Genomic DNA, 7,500 nt, shown 5'->3' on the forward strand with positions numbered 1-7,500 from the left:
GACCTTTATTCATCCTGTTTATGTTGTTTATCATGTAACATTATCATGTAACATTGTAGCACTGGACATAGAAGCTGTATATTGTTTATTTCAGAGTAACCATTTGTGATACTCCAAACACACTATAACAAGCACACACACTGCACACACACACACACACACACACACATGCACACACACACACACACACACACACCACACACACACACACACACACACACACACACACCACACACACACACACACACACACACACACACAATATATACACAGACACACACATATACAGTACACACAAATATATACACGCACACACACACACACACACACACACACACACACACAACACACACACACACACACACACACACACAACAAGCACTCAAGCAATTGCACGGTGGGTAATTGTTTACCAGCCACAAGCCTCACGTCATCCTCTCAGACCTCATGCTCAGTTAAAAATACTCCACCACTTTACCTCCATCACTCTCTTCATCCTCTTTCTCTCTATCTCTCTCTCACTCTCTACTCTCTCTCTATCCCTTGCTATGCCTGGAGACGGTCCAATTATCTCAGTGAGGTGGCTGTAAGATCCCCCCACAAATTATGACAACCATCCATCCAGCCAGCCACCAACCATCCAGCCAGCCAGCCAGCCAGCCAGCCAGCCAGCCAGCCAGCCAGCCAGCCAGCCAGCCAGCCAGCCACCCAACCATCCATCCATCCAGCCAGCCAGCCAGCCAGCCACCCACCCAACCACCCAGCCAGCCAGCCAGCCAGCCAGCCAGCCAGCCAGCCACCCAACCATCCATCCAGCCAGCCAGCCAGCCAGCCAGCCAACCACCCAGCCAGTCAGCCAGCCAACCACCCCAGCCAGCCAGCCACCCCACCAGCCAGCCAGCCAGCCCCAGCCAGCCAGCCACCAGCACCACCCAGCCAGTCAGCCAGCCAGCCAACCACCCCAGCCAGCCAGCGCCACCATCCATCCAGCCAGCCATCCACCCAGCCACCCAGCCATCCAACCATCCATCCATCCAGCCAGCCAGCCAGCCAGCCACCCAACCCATCCAGCCAGCCACCCAACCATCCATCCAGCCAGCCACCCAACCATCCATCCAGCCAGCCAGCCAACCACCCAGCCAGCCAGCCAGCCACCCAACCATCCATCCGGCCAGCCAGCCACCCACACAGACAGCCAGATTTTTCCCCTCAGTGGATTCCAGTGTGCAGCGTAGCTTATCTACTGCTCATCAAGCTAGTGTCAACAGCTAATGAATGCTCTGCTGTAGGGCTGGGCGATTAATCGAAAAAAGATTGCGATCTCGATTCATAGACCTATGCAATCTCATTTCTAAAATATGACGATTTTTTATATATAAAAAAAATATATATTTTTATTATTTATTTTTTTTACTTTTTACTTAACTTTTAAATGATGACGATTCTGACTTGAGTTATTTTGTATGTTACAAGAGACTTTTAAGTTTAAGCACTTTCATATATGTTATGTTGTCTGTTTAAGAAAGAGTGCAATAGGGGCGGCCGGGTAGCGCAGTGGACTCAGCGTCTGTCTACCACCGCAGAGACACTGGTATCGAATCCGGCTGTCAGCGGTACCTCCGGCTTGGTCGGTTGTCATACTGACACAATTGGCAGTGTCAGCGGGTGGGAAGCCGGTGGGTTGTATCCTGGTCATTGTAAACAGCGACTCCTACAGGTCACACACACACACACACACAAATATATACACAGACACACACATATACAGTACACACAATATATACACGCACACACACACACACACACACACACACACAACAAGCACTCAAGCAATTGCACGGTGGGTAATTGTTTTTTTCACGTCATCCTCTCAGACCTCATGCTCAGTTTAAAAATACTCCACCACTTTACCTCCATCAAGAAAGAGTGCAATAGGGGCGGCCGGGTAGCGCAGCGGACTCAGCGTCTGTCTACCACCGCAGAGACACTGGTATCGAATCCAGCTGTCAGCGGTACCTCCGGCTTGGTCGGTTGTCATACTGACACAATTGGCAGTGTCAGCGGGTGGGAAGCCGGTGGGTTGTATCCTGGTCATTGTAAACAGCGACTCCTACAGGTCGGTCAGGGCGCCTGCACAGCGAGGGAGGGAATTGGGGAAGGTAGTGTGAGCCTCCCACGCGTTACACTTCCCCAGTGAGAGTCCTCGCTGTCAGGTGAAAAAAGGCTGCTGGCTGTCTCCACATGTATCGGAGGACGCATGTGATAGACTTCAGGGCTCCCTAGACCGGCAAGTGGGGGGCAAATGCGCACAATGACCAGGAAGGGGAGGGGGGAATTGGGATAACGACTAAATTGGGATGGGAGAAAAATACAGAAAAATGGAGGAGAAAAAGTTGACAAAAAAGAAAGAGTGCAATAAATGATTTTATTGAAAAAATAAGAATCGTGTGAGAGAATCGTGATCGCAATTCTTAGAGAAAAAAATCGTGATTCACATTTTAGCAAGAATCGCCCAGCCCTACTCTGCTGTGAGGCTTATGTAATGACATTGACATAGGTGAATTTATATAAAAAAAAATTTATCTATTTTTTCTCCCCCTTTTTTCCGTATTTTTCTCCCATCCCAATTTAGTCGTTATGCCAATTCCCTTCCTGGTCGTTGCTCGCATTTTCCCCCCACTTGCTGGTCTAGGGAGGGTTGAAGACTATCACATGTCTCCTCCGATACATATGGAGTCAGCCAACCGCTTCTTTTCACCTGACAGCGAGGACTCTCATTGGGGGAGTGTAACGCGTGGGAGGATCACACTACCTCCCCCAGCTCCTTTCCCTGCTGAACAGGCGCCCCGACCGACCAGTAGGAGTCGCTGTTTACAATGACCAGGATACATAACCCACCGGCTTCCCACCCGCTAACACTGCCAATTGTGTTAGTAGGGACGACTGACCAAGCCGGAGGTACCGCTGACAGCTGGATTCTAACCCAGAGTCTCTGCGGTGGTAGGCGAGCGCTTAGTCCGCTGCGCTACCCAGCCGCCCCGAATTTATATAATTTGAATATCTTGCTATTGAGCTCAAAGCTGAACTGTCTTTGCTCATCATCATATTGTATTGTCAATGTGGCCTTGTCATAAAGGCCTCCGCAACGAGAATCTCTATCTCTCCATCTCTCTCCCTCTCCCTCTCCCTCTCTATCTCTCCCTCTCTCTCCCTCTCCCTCTCCCTCTCCCTCTCCCTCTCCCTCTCCCTCTCTCTCTCTCTATAAGTATTATCAATCGGTCAGACAAAACAGGAAAGGGGCAGGGGTTGCCGCTATTTTATCTACATCGTTTGTATATAATGACATTGACATGGGTGAATTTACATAATTTGAATATCTTGCTATTGAGCTCAAAGCTGAACTGTCTTTGCTCATCACCACATTGTACCGGCCACCAAAATAATATATAAATATTTCTGCAGGAATTCTCAGAGCTAATCTCAGTCGGTATCATTAGATGTGAAAGATGAATCATACATGGAGATCTGAATATTCATATAAATAAGAAGAAGGACCCCAAGGCTATTGAGCTCATCAACCTACTGGACATCTTTGAGACAAAATCTCCCCTTGGTTAAATAATAGCAGTGTTGGTCAGACAAAGATAATCTGTAGAGCTGCTGAACGAAAACAGAGGAAAACCAACTTTTTTTTTAAACTTACATTTTTATTTAACATTTACAACACAATATTTACAGTGACATCCATAACATAACAACATACAGACATGGGTCCCTTGAATATGGCCTCATTCGGCCATCCAGACCCCCATACACCCCCCCCCCCCCCCCCCCCCCACTCTGAGTTAAGCCCATTGGAGCCTCCCATATCCCAGGCCGCTGCGCTCGCAGCCGGGCCTCCAGCGACACGGGTCCCTTGAATCAATTGGGCCAGGCCCAGTAGAGGAAAGGATAGGGGACTCCCCCCCACCAAGCCAAGCCCGCTATTTCCCATGCCCCTGAGAGCCCCACCCCTCGCCCATCGACCCACCCAACACACAGGGCCCCGCCGGGCAAAGCCCAGCCTCTCTGATCCCCCCGAGAGAAACCCCTCCCTCCTGCCCTCCTCCCCGAGAGACAGAACACCCCATATCCTGGTCCACCATGCGCAGAGCCGAGCCCCCCGAGCCCCCACCCACCCCCGCCCGACAGGCCCCCGAGAGCCCCAAGCCCAGGCCCGCAGAAGGCCTAAGCACCACGCCTCAATGGCCCCCCGACCCCCCGCGACCCCAAGCTCGGTGCCCCCCCGGCCCGGAGACCAGACCGCCCGGCCACGGCGGCCGAGGACCCCAGGAAACCAAACCCCCCCCACACCAATCCCACAACACGCAAGGCCCCCCCTCCCCCGGATCGAACCGCCGGAACGATGGCCCCTTCCCCCAACACCCCCCCCTACTGAACCCAGCCTGCCCACCTCTGTACCTCCCATGTCACCGACATCACCGCCTACATTTATGAAACTAAACTAACAACACAATAAGAAAAAATGACATGAATATAAATGGTTATATGTTTCGCACTCTTTCCCCGGTTGGCGGTTTGGAGGGGGATCAGCCCTCCCACTGGAGAAGCCCCCCCCCCCAGAGACGGAGATACCTCCCAAAGAAGGTTCTCCAAGCCTCTCTTCATGTCCAACATTTTGAATTCTTGTCCTTCATATTTGTCCATGTGCACATTTAAAGCAACTGCTATTCTAACACAACTCTGAAGAAATAATATAAAAGAAGACAAAGACAATTGGCACTTCCCAGGTAATTCTTTTTAACCCTGTTAAACCCCTGTTGGCGGGTTGGAGGGGTAAGGCTCTCCTGGAGAGGGCCCCTCCTATAACGACGGATATCCCCTGGGGGGATTCTCCAATGTCCCTATTATTGTCCAACATTTTATTTGAATTCGTATCTTTCATATGATAGTACATTCCCTGAGCTCCCGGTCAGGTCTCCGAATGTGATTCCCCATGTTCCCCGACCCCCTAGCTGTGTGTCATGTGTGCCTGTGTCCACAGTTTAGTCCAGTACGTGTTATTTGTATTATATGTCCCGAATCAAGTCCCAATTTTCCCAACTAATGTGTTTACCTTGTCTGTATTCCCAGTGGTCTGTGTGTTGCCTGCCGTGTGTCTCGAATCATAACCTCCATTCACTATCTAATTATATGCATATGTGATATTGAATCTTGGTCGGTGTGTGTGACCTCAGTGCTCGAGTCCTGCTTGGTGTGTGAGACTTCGTTATTCGAGTTCTGGCTGGTCCGGTTGTTCTCGGTGCTCGGATCCCGGTTGGTGTGTGTGGCCTCCGTGTTCGCATCTTGGCCGGCCCGGGCGACCAAGAGGAGAGAACACATCAGTCCAGTATTAGCTACCTTGCACTGGCTTCCGGTAACATTTGGAATCGATTTCAAGGTCCTCCTCCTTATGGAACAGGACAAAGCTACATTGCAAATTCTCTAGTCATATGTGCCTCCTAGAATATTGCGACTACTGGTCTATTGAAGGTTCCAAACCACAGCCTAAAAGAGAATCGGGGACGCAGCCTTCGCAAACTATGCACCAAAGTTATGGAACACACTACCTATGGACATTAGGGAAGCTAGATCTCTAAATATAAAATAAAATAAGCTAAAACCGTACCTCTTCACCATAGCCTTTTAATACTGCTCATTGTACTGTAGATTGCACTATTTGACACTGTCCATTCTATTTGACTCTTTTATTACTTTTATTACATGTTCTAAACTGCAGACATTTAAATGAGACATCAGGCAGACTTGACATCTTGACACAAATTGTATTTTATCCTGCACTATTTTTTATTCTGCCTACTTTTATGCACTTCCTGTCAAATTCACATGTCAGTTATATGTTGATTTTAGCTTACTATCTTATGCACTGTAATCTGCCTAGCAACACTGTTCACCGTGTGCTTTGGCAGAGCTGCTCTAATAGTTTGAACAACTGTCCTGTAAAGTAATTCAGAACTGTTCTATAAAGTAATTTAGAAATGGACTTTGTAAAGAAACTCAAAGTATTTAAGGCACTGCTATATTCTGTAAAGTAATTCAGAACTGTTCTATAAAACATCTAGGACTGAACTTTGTAAAGTAACTCAAAGTAAGAATGAGCTTCCCTGTTGTTCGGACTGTTCTATAAAGTAATTTAGAACAGACCTTTGTAAATAAATTCAAAGTGAGTTGAGCTGCCCTGTTGTTCGGACTGTTCTATAAAGTAAGTAAGTTGAGCTGCTCTGCTGTTCTGTAAAGTAACTCAGAACAAATATCATGTAAACTTACCACATTGCGTAATGTTATACGTGGGTGTTTAGATTGTTTAGACTGCTTTGCATGCAGTTCTGTCTCCAGAACACCCCCACAGAACTCCCCTGGGTTCAGAGGTCAACCTGACACTCAACTCCACCGCATATTAATACATGTATGCTAATGAGTGGTGATATGCAATAATGATGAGATAATGAAACCCACTCCCACAATTCATATTTAATATCCTATCTATGAAACCCCAGGGGTCTGGATGACAAGGAGTGTTTATTTTTTTTCTTTCGCCCTTTAATCTACGAGGCACTTCATAATTTTTTCTGTATGACGTGTTTCGTTTGCAAGTGGGAAGCATACAGCTTTTTACTCTAGAGATGTGGACAAAAATATAGTTTATTCTACTCCTGGCAGCACAGTGTTGCCAGAAGTCAGTTCATTGGACACGGCTGATAGACCATTTAAAAAACTGTTCAAGCCCCGTAGCACGTTTTCTCCACAGATTAATCATGCATCAGTTGACACAATGTGTAGACTAGGATGAAGTTATGCTTCTATGTGAGCAAAGTAATGAAACTAGATTATTCCCTAATCGACTCGAGTCAGAGAGACTAGGAATTGATGCAGTTAGATAATTTAGTGTACAGGAAGGCCGATAAAGGCTTGGCCTTAGTGGTGCAGAATAAGAGTTCCTATGTTGCTGAATTAAATAGACAATTAGCAGACACAGATGTGTATATTCCTTTAAGCACAGATCCAACTGTTCGGTTCTCTTTGGAGATCAAAGATGTTCCAAAGCGCCTTCTTAAGGAGGGTGAGATTAAGGAGGGTGTCCCCGCGGAGTTCAGCCTGGAGGGTGCGTCGTCATGGGGCCACCATCCAATTCCTCGCCGGCGTGTTGGGCCTAGCAAGCCACGACCCCGCGAGTCGCAACTCTGGAGGAAAAGAGACAGCAGTCCAAGCTTGTTCTCTCTTCCCCTGATGGACTAAGGGAAGACAAGGGGAAGCGCTTGGTGCTTGCCACGCGTCACGGAGTTTCTTCAGACCAGCGTCTCCTCCGGAAGATGGCTGAAGAGTGACGACACGCTGCGGGCGGTGGCGGTGGCGGACCGCGCTCAGGTAAGAGGGCACTGTTGTGGAAAATGTGTATGGGGTGGACTAGTTTAATATAGGTCAACTAGCAGTGCTGAAAGA

The sequence above is a fragment of the Notolepis coatsorum genome, assembly GCF_963971535.1.
Source record: "Notolepis coatsorum genome assembly, chromosome: 17".
Lineage (NCBI taxonomy): Eukaryota > Metazoa > Chordata > Actinopteri > Aulopiformes > Paralepididae > Notolepis > Notolepis coatsorum.